Below are 21,246 nucleotides of genomic sequence, written 5' to 3' on the forward strand. Positions count from 1 at the left end.
TAGATGCACGTTTGACAATGTTTTCCTATCACACCCACTTCCAAACTGATTTGACCAGTCAAAAAGGGCTATGTCCTCTATCTGGTTCTCCAATTCCCATCCCTCACTGGATGACTGCATGGTTTGCAGAAGATCTGTGATGCTGTGTGTATGCTGTATTGATAGGAGGTTCTGATATCATTGCTGTTGGCCTTGTTGCCGAATTCCTGGTGACAACTCATGTTTTGAAGTTCAGGAGAAGAGCTTGTTGTGCAAGTTGTTCTGTAACTTTCCTCTGTAAAACAATATGGTGAATGGCGTATGTGTAGTGGCTCAATCTGCTTATCACAAGGTTATATCTGTACATGGTGTAAGAGAGAGAAAAGAGTACCTGCAGGAGCCTGCAGTGGAAGGACACTGGCACCTGGAAGCAGTCTGTGATCCAGGATCCACAGCACAAGGAAGACTTGATACCCAGAAAGTAGATGTAAGTGAAGCGTATGCGCTGACCCATGGAAAACAAAGAAGCAAGAATGACTTGTGAGCCAAGTGGGAGCCAGCCAATGGTAAGTAAATTGACGCAAGAGCCACATGGGAGCCAGTCATTGGTAAGGAATGGGTAGGGGAGCCCAATTCTTACCTTTCTTTTTTTGTTTTTTCTTTTTTTTTACTCCTAAAGAAAATCTCTAAATTACTCGACGGCTGGTCTCCGAAATATTTATCCTGGTGGGGTAGGGCCAAAATCCTGAAGATGATGGTAACCCCCCTGGTAAACTACTTAGCAAGTATGTTACCAATGACCTTTTCAGACGACTTCCTACATAAGGTAGATAAGCTTTTTGGTACATTTCTGTGGCAAGGGAAGAAGCCCAGAATATCAATGAAAAAGCTACAACTAGCTAAAGAAAAAGGCGGCCTGGGTCTTCCAAACTTCAGACATTACCAAACTGCGTTTCTATGTAAACAGGGTGCCCAATGGCTAAGCAACGACTCAGCTTACACTCCACTGTGGTTGGATATTGAGAGAGCCATCATTGGCAGCATTCCCCTCTCGGCCCTTCTCACCATGGATCTCTCTCATCTGCCCTATTTGAAATACATCTTACTGAACCCAAGACAGACCCTTCTGAAACTCGACCAATCACATCACACGGGCCTAAAACTCAAACAATCCACCTCCGTTGCCTTGTGGCATAATCCCATGCTAAAAATTAATGGTGATCCTTTCCAATGGGTACACTGGTCTAAAAAAGGTATCAACATAATGAGTGATCTTTATGACGGACGCAACCCACTGCCGTTCTCTACAGTTCAAGCCACATATGATCTCGCATCAATAGACTTTTATGATTTTCTAAAATTAAAAGCGCTGCTGTCTGCTCGCTCTTTGTCGCCCTCTGTACCATGGCTTTGGAACAACATCTCCCGTATCAGAAAGGCGGGGCATTTTGTCTCAATTGCCTACAAACTCCTTCTCCCCCTTCCCCAGAAAGCACACAGACGAAATGAGACGAGGTGGGAAACAGAGCCCAATGCTACAGGTCTGACTTTCGAGTGGGACATAATTCACACCACTGCCTTCAGAAAAAAGGTCTGCCCTATACTGTCACAAACTAAATACATGATAATTAACAGGACATATTGGACACCAGAGAGGCTTTTTAAACTTCATCTAAGAGACAGCTCTGTTGGAATTGTGAATCAGGAGTAGGAGACCTGGCACATATGCTTTTTAATTGCCCTTCCTTGGGGAAGTACTGGGTAAGAATCTTTGAATGCATAGAGCATATTTTCAGCATCAAGCCTACGAGGGAGTTTGTTTTTGTCCTATTAGGAGTACTTGACCCGAAAATAACAAATGCTACTGACCGACAGCTCCTTGACTTATTGCTCATGTTAGCGTGCAAAGTCGTGTTATGTAAATGGAAGAACGCCTCTGAAGTGTTGTTCAAAATGTGGCAAGAATGGGTGTCCTTTTTAAGAGGGGCTGATAACCCGGCCCTACACTCCTCCCCAGGGCGTGCCTCTCATAAGAAATTATGGAAATTACTTGACGCTTCCTCCTTTTCATTTGATCCACCGTAGGTACTGTAGGTTAATCTATACGCCTCCCTCCGAAGGGTGGTTGGACAGACCTCATATGCACACCATGTCTGCTGTGCACAATCACCAACCTCAAGGCATTATCCCCTCAGAAAAATCTGAATAGGGAGACGTTCAAAGGTACTAGTGCTACGAGACCCAGTAAGACATATACATTGTTTGTGCAACTGTTTCTGTATTAGTTGTGTACAGTTTATTGATTTGTATTTAGCATGATTTTGTCAGAAGTTAGAGTTAGGTAGGACAGTAATCCTGCCCAAATTTGTATCCAAACCATTGCAACTTAAATCAGGCCACGATGTAACCACAAACTCTATTTTTCTTCCTGCCTAATATTTGTATTATTGTATTGACAATTGTATTATTTTATTTATTATCTTTTATAGCATTCTATTATTTAAAAAAATAATAATAATAATAAAATTAATTCTTATCTTTTTGTTGTGTGCTTCTGGGAAACCTGTGTTGCCGCTGGCTCATGGGTCATCTGCTCGGCTGAATTGCACTGCTGCTGATCGGCGTGAGACACCTGTGGACCGCGGGGTGCTTGATGACCGCCATTACATGCCATCCCGCCCAGAAACTTCATAATCCAGCATCCCTAGAGGGTTGCACGTCGCAAACCATATTGCTGAGCGTCAGGAGGCACTCAAAAGGGGGCCAGGGCTCCCGCAGCGCGGGATGCATGTGGGCGTGCCCAGGCCACGCCCGTCAGTGGCCGACAGAGGCCGGGCTGGGCCACGGCTCTGAACCCAATCCCCTTGAGGGTACTGTGCTTTTTAGTCCCGTTATTTAACCGCTAAAAGTGGCATAAGGTGCAACATCATTAATGGTAGTATTATTTTAGCTACTGAATTATTATTATTATTATTATTATTATTATTATTATTATTATATACATCTAGTGGGTTCTGGATATTGGACATTGGACTGTGCTGGTATATTTGACTTTTGCAATGCCTCCTGTTTGTGCCGGTTTTGGCAAACGTAAGGTGGGGTGGGCATGGGGTGGTGGGTATGCTTGATGCATTTCTTACAAGAACTGAAACTGTTTTGATACACGAGATCCAGTTAACTGAGCTAGGCTCTCCCTAGAACCTTTGTCGCCCTCGCTCAGCACCGGTCCTGGCTCTACACCTGCTTTAGTACTCTCCCCCCCTCTCAAGTCAGCCTAGTCAGGGCCCTGGTCCTTCATCACCAGGTACATCAACCAGCTTAGAGAATAGTCTAGGTACTTCGATGGTTTCTACTAGGGGGAGGTCTGCCAAACATGCTGAGAATGGGGAACCACCATTAAAGATAAGGAAAGGTCGGGGACCCACCAAGGCTACCCCACAACCTACTCGCACAGCTAAACAGAAGGCAGTTGCAAGGGTGGATAAAGGAAGCAGACAAACACCCACGGTACCACCTGATGATGCCAGTCCATCCACATCCATTGAGGAATTACTCCTTATATGGATAGTGCAGGGATCTCTAACTTATTAGACCCTTTAATGGAAAAACTGGGCCAAATAGAGGAAAGACTTATAAGACTAGAGCGGCCCTTGCCTCTCCCCACATCAATCTGTGCAGGTGCACAGCTGGTTGCAGGGGCCTGCATCACCCAGGGGGTAGGGGGGAGAATAGGGGAGATACCATAAAGGTCCGGACACCCACTAAACTAGCCCTTTCTATTAATCTCTTTGCACCTCTGATCCAGGGTAGCATCAGTTCCCAGGGGATGCAGCAAAGTATAAGGGAAACATGCATAAGCACACGCTCCCCCAATTGATTTCATATTGAAGGGGTACACAGTACCCCTAGTCACTTATACTTACCACCGGAAGCAGTCCCCTATACTCTATACTATAGTTTTAGGAAATATTCCTGGGCTTGCCCCACAGGCTAAAGAAGCCTGTTCTACCATGAGAAACAGGGCTCTCCATCTGCTGAGTACAAGGACGGGGATCAAGGATCGATTATTTTACAAATTTAAAATGGCCTGTACAATACCCTGGGTAGGGAAGTCCGCAAAGTCACTTAGGGGTGACTATGTGGTATTAAGCTTCCGGACACCTGACCTAGTCCGTCAAATTCTGGAGAGACAATATCTCCGTCCCCCCATTGGGCTATTTTTATGGACCCTATAATGTCCCCTGTAGGGTTGGGAGGAGCGGGTCTTTACATACATATGGCCATCTTGTGCATCCAGTCTCCGTTAATAACTGTTTTGATGTCCTAACCTCTTTAGAAGATATTGACTGACTGCAGCGCGATTTTCTCGGAGGACACTGCCACTTCATAGACTACAAGTCCCAGGAGGGCTCAAGGAACCAGCCCGCACCTGAGTCAGTTTGCCCTGATCAGCTGCCTATTTAGAGACTCGCCGCTCCCGCTTCGCAGAACGCGCGCGGGCGTGGGCTGGGTGAAGCTTGGACCAAAGGCGAGTCCGTCTGAGCCCGTCCGAGCCAGGAGGAGACTGGAGTGGGCCACCCCATAATAATACATTCTGCGTAAGCTGTTCTACTGTTACTGATATTCTGATTGTGTTTGGTCTCGCTCTTATAGCTTGCTGTTTATTTTTGTTAGGGGCAATATGTAGAACTAAGCGAAGGGGAGGAGGGGGGCCCGGGGTAGTGGGTACCCTGGATGAGTTTTTGATGCGAGCTGTATCTGTCTTGATCCATGAGATTCAGTTGACAGAAAAAGGACTTTCCTTAGAGCCCCAGAACCTCTCTACTAGGATTGTACCAACTGAATCACTTGTTGTATCAGATCATAATGTTATTAGCGATTGTCCCACTCATCTGAGTTTATCACCGGAGAGTCAGCATATAGCTCCACCTATTTTAGATTGCTCGGTCAGTACATCACCAATTCCTTCCACCCCATGCAATTCTATTGCTAGTACACATGGATGGCAGAAACGGAGTTCTGTAGCGCTAGGGGAGGCACATAACCAGAACAAAAGGAAGGCGCGTGCCCTACCCAAGACTTCGCAACAAGCGTCCAAAATGGTGAAAAGGAAGTCGGCACCACAAGGCCGTGAGGGAGGTTTAAGGGAAGCATTAACTCCAGAAACTCAGGGAACTGGTAGTTCGAGTTGTGCAAGCTGTATTAATGAAACTGAGCTTATAAAGAGAGTTGAGGAGAAACGTATGACCCTACTAGACCCATTGCTGACAAAACTGGTGAGCATAGATAAGAGATTGGCCATTATGGAGCGGCACCTACTTAGTGTACCCACTCTCACCAGTAGACAAGGACAGGGACAAGTGGGGAGGGTTGAGTTTAGACAGGAGAGGACAAATGATGTTGGACCCCCCTCAAGTGCAGTCACTATAATCCCTGTCGCTGAAGAAAGGGTGTCTCAAACCAATATCCCAGTACCTTTAACTCCAGACGTAAGTACACTCCGCAGAAGGGACTTAGTTTGTTCTCAGGTTCAACTGCATTCATTAAGGGGGGATGTGAATGCATGTACATCCCTGCACCTTCCGCCGGAAGCAACTCCATACACAGTTGTATTGGCAAATGTGCCAGTGCTCCTTCTGAACACCCAGGAGCACTGGTCCTCGCTTAAAAACAAGGCCCTACATCTGTTAAACACAAGAGTAGGGGTTGGGAATGCACTATTTAGTGAATTTAAAATGGTGCGTAGAATCCCCTAGGTTGGAAAATCCCCAAAGGCGTTTATGGGAGACTGTGTGGTTTTAAGTTTTAGGCCTCCTCGACTGGTCCAGGAAATCTTGGGAAGGGCTCGGACTAGTTATTTATTCAAGGAAGACATCAACATACGTCCACTGGGCATGGTATTCTTGACAGAGGTAGGGGAGCTCAGAGGGATGTCTTCAGTAATTAAGGTCCCTATAACTATGTGGCACCCACATGTAACAGGTTTGAAGTACTTACAACGCTAGAGGATATTGATTGACTTGGACGCATATTTGGGCCCACTAGTCACCTAGCGTGTATTACCATTTGCACCCCAGCATCACCTAATAATTGTGTACTACCAACAATGCCAGGTGGTGCAAACAGTTTGGATAGATCGTTGGGCACCACCACGGTGTGTGAAGAAGAGGGTAGCGGTTTGCCACACTTGACAATCAAGATGGGAGAGGGGGCCCCTGGAAATGGCCATGAACACCAACCGGGGACTCAGGTGTGTGAAGCAAATACGTCCCATAGTGGTTCAGTTTTGAAATTAGTCTCCTGGAATGTAGCAGGACTATGTTCAAAGGTAAATTCAGAAGATTGGGCTACCTTCATAGAGGCACATGACATAATGACCTTCCAGGAAACGTGGGCAACGGATAACATTTTTAGGCAAGGTTTTATAAACTTCTCTAAACCGGCACAAGGAGGACTGAGGGGAAGACCGTGGGGGGCCTCACAACCTTGGTAAGACAGTCTGACCGCTATAGTGTGGACAAACTCTTCATTGATAGCAGGGACATTTTAGTAATAAGAATACAGATGGCAGACGTCCCCGATTTGCTGCTCATTAACGTTTACGCTAGGGGCATGAAAGGTGGGAAAGAGGCCCTCTGCACAGAAAAGCGTTGAGGAGGCTGAGGTGTTAGAAGTTTCACTGGAAAACAATCTGCATAGTTGTCCTGGTAGTCTACCGCCCGCCACGAATGCCATCCAGGTTCATTGAATGGTCAATTGAACTAGCCAACGATATTCGCACTCGGTACCAAAGTGTGGTGATAATGGGGGATTTTAACCTCCATTGGGAGCAGACACCCAACGTTTAGCCAGGCCATTGAGCTAGAGGAAGCATTAATGGCCTTAGAACTCCAACAACTAGCACATGGGCCAACGCATAATAAAGGCCACACCCTGGACCTGGTCTGGTCCTCCGTCCCCTTTACCAGCACCGTAACTATTAGTCCCTGCCTCTGGTCCGATCACTACTTACTTAGTGGTCGGCTCTCACTCCCCAAGCAAACAAAAAGCAGATCCACAGACTGGAAAGTGTTGAGGAGTTGGACCCAAATTTGCTCCGATGACCTGATTAATACCCTACAGGAATCAGCCGCTCCCACTCTCATAGAGGGAAATCTCGATGCTGATAGGAAGGCGGCAAAATGCTAAAGATAAGGTAGCTCCAACACACAGGGCCAAAATTAGGGACAAGGGCAAGGGGGCACCTTGGTTCAATGCCGCCTTAAGAGCTATGAAACAGACCCTCCGCCAATGCAAAAGAGCATGGCGGAAGGCTTATGATCTGGGTGCCCAGCAAGAATACTGTGCCGTGTTCGCTGCCTACAAAAAAACTATCATATAGTGTAAAGCAGAATATTATGAGACAAAAATCGCCACGGCGGAAAATAAACAAAAGGAGACCTTTCGAACTTTGAAAGAGCTGTGGCAAGTGTAATGCTTGACACGAATGTTGCCCCAGAAGTACCAGGAAGGTGATGCTCTTTCCCTGTCTCCCCTAACCGGTTCACCACCTGCCAGAATTATATCACTGCACAGGAATAGTGATGCCCGCCAGAGGAACACAGGGAGACAAAACAAGGAAAGTGGGGGAAAAAAGAATATACAGATGTCTTCTTTGCACCTGGAGATTTAACTGTTATTCCTGGAACCACAGAACGTCTGAATACCAGCTTCCTAGGTGGATGTAAAGAACATAGGTTTAGTGCAGTAATACTAAGTTTAACAGATAAGTGAATTGATAGAAAGAACTTGAACTGTGAACTTGTAGAATATGAAAGGAATGGCATCCAGGAACTGTAACCTCTGTCTCCTGTGCAATATAATACAAGGTGAATAACCTGTCTCGATCTTATACAGGGAAATGTGTCACTAATCACTACTGCCTACCTGTGTATTGTAAATAAGGGAGCCTCTGAGCCTAGAACTAGAATCAACACTCCTCTAGTTCCAGGTAACAATGATTCAGAGCCGGGACTAGTATCAATGCTCCACTAGTCCCGGTTAGATACCCAGTAATAAAGGCACACTGACTACTTATGCCATCTATCCTCCACGCACAGCGTGGAATTAACAAATTAATATTCAAATGAACAGCTAAACTAATCCCTTGAACTCAGGGAAAACTTCGAGACTCCACTAACAAAAGCAAAGGAAACACGTGTATAACAGCACAAACACGCTTCAGAAATAACGAACGTAATGCGCACAATCAGACTTCTTTAAGGGACAACGGTACCTTGCTGAAGAAGCACCGACGCCCGACGAAGACCAGACGGATCCCGCAGCTCGCCACCACCGTGACCCGGAACCGTAACACAGGAACAACTACAATACCGGACGGAACGCGAAGCGTTCACTGCAGGGAAGGGGGGTGGTTAAATGACTGGTTGGGTCTCTCTTCACATGCGTGTCTCTTCACGCATGTGCCGTGTGCTATCCAACCATCAGGGGCTGACGCTTGCCAACCACGCATTCGTATGCAGGCACGACAGCAAGTTAGGGAACAGAAACTTCAGTTCGGCCCGGAAGATTGTAATAACTTCCAATCCTTCTTCGAAACTAAAGTCAAAGATCTAATTAGGGAAATTCATATGACCCCTAAGTTTCCATGTACTTTGGCACCTATACTATTGCCCCCCACTTTCAGTGAACCCCTCACCACCTTCCCTAATCTCATGCATGTCACTCTGTCCCACATACTAGGGAAGTTGAAATCAGGGTCGCCGGCCAACCCCTGCAAATCTAGGATCTTCAATATGGCATTTCCTGGTATGGAAAGGGAGATACTTTCACTCCTCAATCAATCCCTTACCACAGGACATGTACCCTCCAACTTGAAGGAAGCACATATCATCCCGCTCCTGAAAAAGCCTGGAGTTCGGGCCAATCTCACAGCTCCCGTTCCTCGCAAAGGTTCTAGAACAACATGTACAAAAAACTCTGACCAATCACGTTGAAAGCAACCATCTTCCTCAACCTAACCATGCAGGGTTCAGGCCGCATCATAGCACGGAATTGGTGATGCTGTATGTTCTAGACGAACTTATACTGAGGGCTGACAAAAATCAACCATGTGCCCTGGTTCTTCTGGACCTATCGGCAGCATTTGACACGGTCAATCACAACCAACTAATGATGCGGATTTCGGAGCTAGGGATCCAGGGCACAGCCCTTACATGGATGGGCTCATTTCTTAAAGGCAGCTCGCAGAGAATACAACTGAACGACCAGGTGTCCGATTTGGGACTCCTTTCATGCGGGGTACCGCAGGGATCGGCACTCTCACCACTGCTCTTTAATGCCTACCTCCAGGACCTGATAGCGGCACTGAACGGTATGTAGTGTCAAATTTATAACTACACTGATGACACTCAATTGGTCATTCAGATAGACAATTCCACGACAGCTCACATAAGATTCCAAAACATTCTGAAATTCACGGTCAACTGGATGACGGCCAACTCTCTTAAAATCAACCCGGACAAAACGGAAGTACTAGCTGTCACTTCAGACTCCAACCTGTGGAAAGAGGTCTTCTGGCCAAAAGAGCTCCGCGCTTACCCAGAGTCGGCGGTGGCGGTAAAAAGTCTGGGCATCAAAATCGATGCCAAGCTCACCATGATCCAACAGGTATCAACAGTGGTGGGAACATGCTGCGTAAGCTCGCTCTATTACTCAGTTTTAACACTCTTAGAATGGCAGTATCTGCTATGATACTATATAGACTGGATTACGGGAATGCCCTCTATATCGACCTCCCGGGCAACATTCTGAAGAGGTTGCAGGTGATTATGAATGATGCTGCTAGGCTTATCTTTAGAGTGCCCAGGTGAACACATGCATCACCCCTCCTTAAACAACTGTATTGGCTTCCTGTTGGACAGAGAGCAAAATTTAAAGGCCTCTGTATCACACACAAAGCCATCTATGGCCAAGCCCCTAGCTACATCAAGGGTCGTCTAGCCAACTACACTCCTATTAGGGCGTTACAGTCCTCTGAGGCCCACTTTTGACCTGCCCACGATTTAACAAGTCATTGAAAGGTGGAAGAGCCTTCTCCTCATCTATTCCCCACATTTGGAATAACCTGCCGGAGAACATATGCAAGGAACATGCCCTCCTACCATTTAGGAAGACATTTTAAAAAGTACTGTTTCTAGAGGCATGGGGCGCAATTTGAGTCCCGTCTTGTGAAGGCTAGATCCCTGTTTCTGATAGTGCTTAGAGACCCGCAGGTGGCAATGCGCTTATAAATAAAAATTAACATAACAGAACGTAACAAAGCTTCCCCTACTGTGGCTTCTTTAGACATGTATTTAAACGATCTTAAGGGTGTATGTAATATGTTGATAGCCAGAGACTTTAACTGTTCATTTTAGCCCCTTGATGACAACTATGTTAACCTCAGTTATGAGGAGGATGTATTGTGGAATATACCCCATTTGGTAATTACTCCCATAAAAATATGGACCGGGGCCCCAGTACAGTTAAAAATGTTTTGTTTAGAACAAGGGGTAAGGGCTGTAAATGGAAGATCTCTTTCAGATAGACTGGGCTCTCACACCTTTAATAATGGGCTGAGTAGTAGTCCCATTGATTTTATTTTTCTCAATAAGGAACTATGGCCCTCCCTAGTAGATATGGTAGTTTGGGAATGGGCTGAGAGCGACCAATACCCACTAGTACTTTCCTTGCAGCACAAAGGTATCACTATTATTGACAAGCAGGTGCCAGGATCTGCTTTTGTTGAAGTCCACACATCTAATGATGCTAGGTGGGTTAAATGTTCCAAAGTTATTAATAATGTAGAGCATATACAACAGATGAGGGAGCTTGTGACGGCTGCATTGACCACTGTTCAGAACTGTGCTTCCCAAGAGGAGGTGAACTTAAAGGTGGTGGGGGTCCACAGTGAATTGTTTAGTAAGCTTAAAGGCTTTTTTTTACTAGTTTGAGAAAACAATCTAAGATTCAAGCTGGCATTAAGTCTGCCAGTTGGTATGGTGAACCATGCAGAGTAGCTTATAGACTCTTAGCCAGGGCCATTAGATCCAAGAACTGGAAGGACATAAGAAAGGCAAGAGAAAGATACAAGTTGGTCCAAAAGAAAGCACACAGGGAATGGGAAGAGCAATACTGGGAAGAGTTGCTTAAGGCATGTAGGGGGAGAAGCATGTCTGCATTTTGCACCTTGTGAAATGGGGCAGGGGAGATCTGAACCGGGTGCCAGAAAACCATGTACCCCCCATTCTCTGGGTTTCTCATTTCAAGAAACAGTTTGCAAATACAAACCCAACTCACGAAATACTCGAATTTCCTTTATCAGAACCCTCCCTGTATTTTAGTAAACATGAGGTGGAAATAGCACTCAAATCAGTTCCAAGAGGCAGGACACCCAGGCTGGACGGTTTTCCGGCGGATCTGTTCCTCCATGAACAGATATTTGGGCACCTTACATCCAGCTCCTTGCGAATGCTATCGCTAGTGGGGCCCCGATGCCTGATACTTGGTCAAAAGTAGAAATCCTCCCGATTTTAAAGAAGTGGGATTGTTCTAACCGGGGAAATTATCGACCTATAAGCCTTATTGACTGTATTCAGAAAGTGACGGATCCAAGCCTGGATGGAGGATGTTGATATCCTATCCCCACTCCAGGCGGGTTTCCGCACATGTACCAGTACCATCAACCAGGTTTTTAGATTTATTATGGTTTACTGGCGTGTATTAATTTTAGATGGGATACAAATTACGCTGCATTTGTCGACCTTAAGTCGTCACTTGATCTTGTTCCCCGTGCCAAAATATGGAAAACCTTTTTAGAATTAGGTATGCCTCCAGAAATGTTGACTTTTTTGGTTACTCTGCATGAAGCAAATTATGCGCAGGTACGCTGGGATGTACAAGGTAGGGTCACACAAAGGTTTCCTATAGAAAAAGGGGTACGGTAAAATAGTGTTCTTGCACCAACCCTTTTCTCACTGTATATTAACAAGGTTGACCAGTACTTCCAGAATTTCCCTACTGATGCTCCTTTGCTTGCAGGCCTGAAAATCCCATTGCTTATGTTTGGAGACGATACCCTAATACTTTCCAAGACTCCAATGGGTTTACAGCTAGCTTTGGGAAGATTTGAGGAGTTTTGTCAGGACCACGACCTCATAGTGAACGTGGAAAAAAACAAAATTTATGGTCCTACATAGCCATAAGGTGATTAATGGCAGAGTAGAAATGAAGGAAGGCATATGGGAGCAGACCCAATCCTTTACTTATTTGGCTGTAACAATTGGCAGTAAACTATGTTGGAAGCATCAGATCAATCTTTTAACTCTTAGGCATGCTCAGCTGTCAGGTGCCCTGTTGAAAGGACAGCGACTCTCATATACTAAACCTGTCGCTCCATTTTCAAAAATGTATTACACTAAAATGAGTGCTTCGGTCTTGTATGGGGCGGAATTGTGGGGCTTCGAATCTAGACCCCTCATAACAGCTCAAAATAAATTCCTGAGGTTATTGTCTGGTCTCCCCCAGTCAACACATTTACTGCCTCTGTTTTTAGATTTTGGTTGTTACTCCATTGAAGATACAGCTCACTATAGACCAGTAGCGTACTGGAGAAGACTCTGGGTTACCCCGGAGCTCTCTCAGAACGCTCAAGCACTACTGGAGGTCAGGGACGCTGAAAGTAGGCATAGAATTCCATGGCTGAGACAACTAAAAATTACTTTGTCTGAGATGGGATTGAGTAGTCTGTGTTTAAATCCCATGGAGAACTCCTTTCCTTCTAAAAGCGAATACAAGGCAGCCTACTGGAATATGATCAAGATGAAACGCTTCTCTGCCGTAACAAGTTCATCTTTATCCCATGATTTCCTAGAACATAAAATTGAAGTCAAGTATTTAAAGTACTGGGATACTATCACTTCCAAATGAGATAGGAAACTTTATCACCAATTTAGGGTGGGATCTCTTCCCACCAACTTATTTACTAGTAAATGGAATTGTTTGTCCAATAGTGAATGTCCATTTTGCCCCACTCAGTATGAATCATTGGCACATATTGTATTTGTTTGTCCTGCTTATAAAGTCCCAAGGTACAGATGGATAAAACCTGTCTGTTCGAATCTAGGGACTAGGTTAGGCAGCAAAGCTTTCAGGATATTAAAAACATCTACGAATTATCCGATTGTGCATGCTGTCACCAAATTTTTAAGCAGGACTTGAGTTATTTGTGCCAAAGTGAGGAGGCACTTATAAACTATTCTTTTCATTGAAAGTGTGTGCAACCCCTATGTAAAAGCCTAGTGTCCCATTGACCATAGCATAATTATATGGTAGCCTTTTTAGGATTATGAGGGACCTACTAAACATGGTAGGAGATCCTCTATGAATGTTTTTTAATGTTCAGTACTATTTATTGTTTTAATGACAATTCAACTGTGGATCGGCGACTTGTTGTCATCTCCTCTAAAAAAATATTGGTCTTTTTAGACATAAACCCATGATTGTGGTAGTGTTACAAGAACTATTAATGTTGTATATAGAAATTGTTTGTTTTTATTATTGACATGGTTTTATATGGTTGTCTTTTATGATATTTTATTGTAATAAAGACTTATTGAATTGACTGACTAACCAAGAACAATTATTTGGCCCTCAATGGGTCGAATCTGCCCAGGGAGCCTGAGGCTACTGGTAACTGTTCCGCGACATGTCTACCACCGTCCCCTACACTAGGAGTACGGGTTGATATGGTAGAGGAGACTGCCCCATGTAATAATCCTAGCCGCTCTGAAGGAGGTTTCCCTCCACAAGGGAGACATAGTATGGCAGGGTGGGATGACCCGGGCGATATCCACTCAGTAGGTCTAGCAGTATCCAACTGTCAGTATGGTCCCGCTGTGATGGTGGGTAATACACCTCCCCCCTAACCTCCCTTGTGGCAGCTTGAATCAAGGACAGGCAGCATCTGTCATGACAGTAGGCTTGTGGAACGTTGCTGGGCTTAGGAAGAAAACAGCATCCCATGATTGGGCAGGGTTTATAGATCAGTTTGATATTTTGACCTTTCAAGAATCTTGGGCTACTGGCCCAGTCTTCCACCTGGGTTTTTAAAAATGTTCTAAAGATGCCCAATGTGGCCCGAAAGGCAGACCCATAGCTGACCTCACATTCTGGGTGAGACAGCAACATGGGTGGAAGTATTAGATGGTGTTCATTTATAGTCCAGACATAATGTTTCTACGGTTAGGCACAGATCACGACTGGGTCATATTGATAATTAATATCTATGCCAGAGGGCAACCTGGAGGGAGGCGTTCGGATAAAGTTGCTCTTTTAGATCACTTTATAGATAGCCAGAAGGGTGAGTGTTCTTTGATTATTTCGGTGGGTTTTTAATTGTACCTTTGAACCGCTGGCTCAGGAGGATGGTAATTTAACATCTGACAAGGATTTGCAGTGGCATATTTCGTCCTTAGATTTAGGCCCTATAAAAAAATGGACTCAAGCTGCCCTGCAACTTAAAGGGCTATGCCTGGAGAGGTGGGTGCGAGTGGTTAATGGGAGGTCTCACTTAGATAAGGAAGGTGCCCACACATTTAATAATGGGGTGAAGAGTAGCCGTATTGATTTCATTATGCTTAACATCGAATCCTGGCACTCCCTCCTCGATATGAAGGTCCAGAAACATACCAAAAGTGACCATGACCCTCTCATTATGACAATTAATGCCCCAGGCATGTTAAAGATGCCGAACAAGACTGAGGTAGACCTACGATCTGAAATCCTTCTTTCCAAGGATATGAGGAGGGTCAGGTGGTCCTGGCTTAGTGAGAAAGAAGAGGATTTGGGTGCTATGAAGGCTCTGGTGGCCCATTCAAGAATGTGCCTCTAAAGCTGTTCTTCACAGGAAGATATACACCAGATTATCCCCCAGGTTCATAATAACCTGTTTACAAACCTCAGAACTTTTCTTTAATAAGCCCAGTAAAAAGAAAGCAAAGGTTGGGGTTCCAAGAGCCTCTTGATATAATAGAACATGTAGAGAGACATACTGAGTATTGGCAAAGGCGATTAGGTTGAAGGATTTGGGGAACATCAAACTTGCCAGGGCCAATTATAAAAAAAACAAATGACAGCTAAAAAGGAGTGGGACAATAACCGCTGGCAAGATCTGCTTACGGCTAATAATGAAAAAAACATGGCCAATTTCAGTTAGTGAAGCCGAGTAGTGGTGGGCCTTCCAACTCACCGGTAAATTTTGTCCCGCCGGATCAATGGGCTGAATATTTTAAGGTACAATTCTCTTCACATAACAACAGACTGGATGTTTTTTAAATTTCCACCACAATACCCACTTTGGTATTTAAGGAAACTGAGGCAGCGACAGTCCTCTCTCCGGCCCCGAGTGGTAGGGCCCCGGGCCTTGATTGGGTTCCTGTGGATTTATTTTCCCATGATAAAACTAATTGGGTGACTTACATTACCTATCTGGCAAATGCCATTGCTACTGGTGGTAGTCTTCCTGCTACCTGGTCTGGTGCTGTTATAGACCCGGTGTATAAGAAGGGGGACCGTGCATTGCCTGTTAACTATAGGCCCATTAGCCTCATAGACTCCATCCAGAAAACAGTGGCGAGGCTAGTACCGAGTCGAGTACAGCAGTGAATGGAGGAATTTAACATATTATCATCTATGCAGGCAGGGTTTCGAGCCCATACCAGTACAATCGACCAAGTGCTTAGATTTGTAATGATATTCTGGCAGGTTGTTATTCTAGGTTGGGGTACGCTATACGCAGCCTTCATCGATTTAAAATCTGCATTTAACCTTATCCCTCGAAATAAAATGTGGTGAGCTTTTTTGGAGGTGGGGATACCGACGGAGCTGTTAACTATGGTAGTTAAATTGCATGATCATAACTATGCCCAGGTCCGATGGGGTACACACGGAGAAGTTACAGATAGATTCCCAGTAACTGAGGGTGTTGAGGTAATATAGATTTTATGGTCAATTGTGTCCCCTATCGTAGACCCCAACGGCTCCATGTACATGCTTCTAGTACATGTAAGTTCCCTCCACAACCAGTTATGAAGACGCAAATACATTTGCGTCCAACGTTAACATGTCCTCTTTCAGATGCATCATGAATGGGTCCGATATTCAGTTCCTAAGTGTGCCTTGCCAACGTCTTTATGTGGTACACTTTCATGATTTCTAGCTCTGGCGAGTTAGGCCCTGATTTCTGCCATCGAGCCTTTTTTCTTCCTTCTGCCTCTGAGAGCCGCAGCCTGCTGCTTCCTGACCCTTGACTTACTCCCTGTGTGACGAGCGGTGCCTAGCTCGGCCTGCCTTGCCTGCCAAGACTGTATTCAACCTTCAAGTTATCTGCTCCGCTCCTCGAAAATACATTCCTGTCTAGCAGTTTAGGAAAACATCCTTCCCAGCTGCAGAGCAAAGGGCCCGGCCTCACTGTCTCCATGCAAGTAATTCATAGCTCCCGTTACCATGGTAGGCCCATGCCCCTTGCCTTTCACGTAGACACGTAGTTGCATATGCACGCGCTAGCAGTCAGTATAGAATAGCCTCTGCCCAAGAGACCTTTCCTTCTAGATAATACAGTTCCTTAAACACAAGATATAGATATGATTTGGGTTTAGGTTGTTCTGACACTCCAGACTTCTGTCTCCTTATGAAGGGCTAAATGTCAAGTCCCCTTCACCCTCCAGTTTCACGTCAATCATACGTCATGCTGCTGCGCGCGCATCCCTGCCACATGTTTTGCTGACTCTGCAGGATCCCTCTAGGGATTCACCCACTTGTGACACCTTTATGTGACGTTTCCAGCACACACCTCCGTGTACGCCCTAGTGCACGCCTTCTGTTACGTATTTCTGTTCTTATCTCGTTTCTCTCAGCTGTTACGCCTTCTGCATTCAATGCTACTGTATGAAATGACTATATATATGATTCCATGTTAATAAATCATTGTACATGTCCATTGCAATTCCCACCCTGAACCCTCGTGGCGATGGGTCATGCTACCATTGGCTCGAGCCAATTCCTTTGTTAAGGAATAAAACCCCATTTTAAACCTCAAATACCACGGATTCTGCCTTCCTATTTTGACTGAGTTATTCTTATTGAACTTTACCGCATAAATTAAGTATAGGTAATTAAAATTTACCACATAATTGGCGCCCGAACAGGGACTTCTCCCCCACCTCACGTGCCGGCGGTGCGTTGCAGGCCTGGCCCCCTGCCCCAGCGCTGACGGACAACTACGCGTACCTGCAGGATTTCCTGTATCTCCCTCAGGCCAACGGAGGTGACTGAGGCTGCGATCGACACCCAGACGAGGCGGTGAGGAGTGCGGAGGATCCCGACCAGAGCCTAGCTGAGAGAGCAGAGTCCGAGGTATCCGGAGGCCCACCAGTTCCGAAGTTCCGAAGTGCTTACGTCACGAGTCGAGTCCAGTCGAGTCCAGTCCGGTGTCAAGTTTCCGAGGCCTTCCGTTCCGTGCTTCCCGGTGAGTACCATTGCTGGGGACGCATCTAGACGAGCGCATTAATTTGTGCCGGTCAAGACGGGTTTGGGTACACAGACCTGGTCTGCACTGTTTAGCAGTGTATCTGTACTGTTTAGCAGTGCATCCAGTATCATGCTATTAGCTAGTTTTATTCTAATCATTATTGTTCGCTCTGAAATGTTTTAGTATGTTTTAATGTCGTGGTATGAGTGATTGTTCGATCTGCATTATTGTGTTTACTGTATTAATTGTGTCCAAGTTCGAGTAAGTATCAAGCCCAGAGTAGCACGGCTGAAACATGCCGCTGTTCTCCAAACTAAGACAGATAGGAACTAGAAAAGGGATTCTAGAAGAAGCAGTGCCTGTTCCACCTAGGGACACTCCAGGGCACTTCATGTACCACAAGCACGGTCTAGACGCTGTATTATATCTCGATTTGTGGGTAGACTATACTAAAGATTTAGCAGAGAATCAAAGATGGCCCGCTACTGGGACATGGGATGCCGAGTGCATCATGAGAGTAGAAGAAGCATTATGGAAAAAGAAAGCCAGACAGTCTCAGAAAGACGCCATTGAACTATGGCGTAAAGAATCGCACAGACGTACAGAGAAAGCACTCAGAAAAGCAGAGAAACATAAAGAGGATTCAGACAAGGCCCAAGAAAACGTATTAGTTGAGGAGGGGATACGAGTAAAAACAGAACAAGTAGACCGACAGCGAAACACTCTTATGAATGGTATGTATCCTTTACTGGCCGAGGGTTTACCTAAGGCCACTCTGGAAATACCGAAGGATCTGCCCCCTCCCCTGCTCCCGACTAAAGTATATCACAAGACCACAAAGGACATTTTCCTTTCTTCCTATCTAGACGATGTAGCCCCCGAATATGTTAATACCGCACCGCCCCGCACACCCCCTACTGGCGGCGCTCGACCCCGAGATTGTCAACCTCCACCTCCGCGACAAGTTACTCCTCCTCCCGTTCCGGCTGTCCTTCCACCTCTTCCCGCACCCATTCCTCCTACTTTACACCCAACGAATCCCTTCGGATCCGGCGCCTCAGGAGGCGCGTCAGGAGGGCCGCCACAATCACACCGATTGACTTATAGGGATCTAGCACAACAACGTACACCTCAAGCAGCCGATTTCGACATATATAAAGAACGTCTTGCAGATTGTAGATATGATCCAGTACCCGGTAAAAAGAATGACGATAGAATGATGCTCGCATCAGTACGATTGCGACGAGTTACAAACTTTTTATTGACACTACCTGGAATGGTTGATCATCTAGATAGAATATATCATTTTGTCCAAACAGGGGTAGGCCCTGAAAGTAATGGCGAGGCCATGGCTTACCAAAAAGTTGATACCCAAGCCAAGATATTACGGTTTTTCATAAACTGCCTAATAAGAGAACATGATAGGCCGGGTGCAAACCCGGAAGAAATAAAAGCACTTCATAGATGGGGTCAGAATATAGCAGACGGGAATCATGATAAACAGGCTTGTATAGAAAATATGTACCGAAGGATCAGAAATGCAGTAATAAAGATACATGAAAGAAGACAGCCAGCACCAGAAGTAGATTCAGACAAACTTGAATCCTCGGGGGAGGAGGACGCACCAGAAGAGACAGGAGGACAAGCACAATTACCAGTCAGAGAAATGATAGCATATGTAGGTAAGGGAAGACCCTATAATAACTCAATGCGTCCGGTACGTCCGGAAAGTAAAAGAGTCTTTCGAACTGCTATGTCAAATCCAAAGACCCCCGAACACCTACTCCAGGCCACTGACAGAATACTACAAGAACGAATGGGGTACCATGTACTCAATTCCATGGATGAACAAGAATTGGCCAGGTCAGCCGTACAATGGACTGACGATCCTGATACATATAGTGATGATGGTTTAGTACAGACCTTTTTAAACCTTTCTCCTGACGAACAGAAATTAGCTGGTATATACATGGTTCAGCATCTCATTACGTTATTCAAAGGCCATCATTCTGATCCAGGTCCCTTACCTGATATTTTAATAGAACTACTCTCGCCACAATGGAGAGGTCTAGGTACCGACTTAATTAAAGTAATTCTGGAACATCGACACAGGTACAATACTTTTCTGAATACACGTTTTGTTCCAGCTCCACCCATAGACAGAAAAACGTACTACATAGACAGACAGAACCCCTTGCGAGAAGTGCATCCGGTCCAGAATGCCGATAATACGCTCAGACGCGTGTTTGTGTACACACCCATAACTAAAATAGAATTATTGGAAATGAAAAAATTAGTGCCCAGCCATGACAAAGATCCAGCAGGTTTTCATTGTGAAATAAAAGACATGTTACTCATGGGTGATTACACTTATCCTGACCTTATGAAAATATTGAAAGTACTACTGCCTGCTGGTATTTACGAGAAACTCAAAGAAAAAGAATGGGAAGTGGGAAATGCAAAGATTGATTGGGCTGTATTAGAAAACGAAGAAAACACCCGAATACCAGGCCTAGGGCTTGGAGACAAAGTTAAAGCGTTACCAGGATTGCTAGTGCAAGTATTGCCACGTTTATTAGCAACTAAAAAGGAGGACGGGGATGCTATCTCAGCCTGTAAACAGAAACCCGATGAAGACACTAGCGATTTTTATTCCCGTTTTGAGAAATGTTTTGGTATTAATAGTGGCCTGAAAGCAAGTAGCGAGTCATATCCACATCTTTTCGTAACGAAACTAGTCGAAAATTCCCTGCCCCAAGTTAAGAATCGTGTACAGAAAGTCGAGAGCACATGGCAAGCCAATACACCCTCACAAATGTTACAAATGTTACAGTACCACCAGAATAGAATTAGAGAAGAACATGATCACGAACAGAGACGCATGAAAGACACGAAAATGAAAATGTTAGTTGCTCAGTCCGTTCCAGCTGACGGTCAGAAAAAGGGCACGACACAATCTAATAATACAACAGTTCCCGTTAAAGGGATATGCAACTATTGTAAACAGCCAGGTCACTATATAAACGATTGTGCAGTTTTGAAACATAATATAGCTACGGGTAAAACTAAAGAGAGACCGCGTCCTCCTAGACAAGACCAGGTCCAACAACAAGTACCACAGAATATTCAGCCTATGCAAGCCTCACAACAGACAGTAGCAGTGCCACAGCCCCAACCGATTGCTGCAACTCAACATGCATCACAGCAGATGTACCAGTATGCCCAGACTGATTATCCAGATTATCAGCGATACACATGAAACAGCCTAGAGAGGGAAGTTGGCTTGCCTCTTATTGAGGTTCCTGTAGATCAAGAGGGTCCTTACGTACACAGTCAAGTATTAGGGAAAGACAGAAAATTTTTAATTGACACAGGGGCAAGCCGAACAACGATAAGTCACGACGAGGTCCCAGGGGCACCCCTCTCAGGCTCACAGAATGTTTCCCTTGGTTTTTCAGGCAAGCCTATTATTAATGAAGTATCGCAACCACTTCCCCTTGCAGTTGGTCCTTTGACACGTACTACAGATTTACTGCTCACAAAATCATGTCCAGAAAACTTGTTAGGTATCAAGACTCTGAAAGCTCTAGGAGCTGTTATTTGCTGTTCTCCGGAAGGGGTACGGTTGTTTCTACGTGACTTTAAAGGTCACTATGTGTTGAGAGATATTGATCCTCGATTACAGAATGTACCTGCAC

The sequence above is a fragment of the Lissotriton vulgaris genome, chromosome 10, assembly GCF_964263255.1.
Source record: "Lissotriton vulgaris chromosome 10, aLisVul1.2, whole genome shotgun sequence".
NCBI classification, from domain to species: domain Eukaryota; kingdom Metazoa; phylum Chordata; class Amphibia; order Caudata; family Salamandridae; genus Lissotriton; species Lissotriton vulgaris.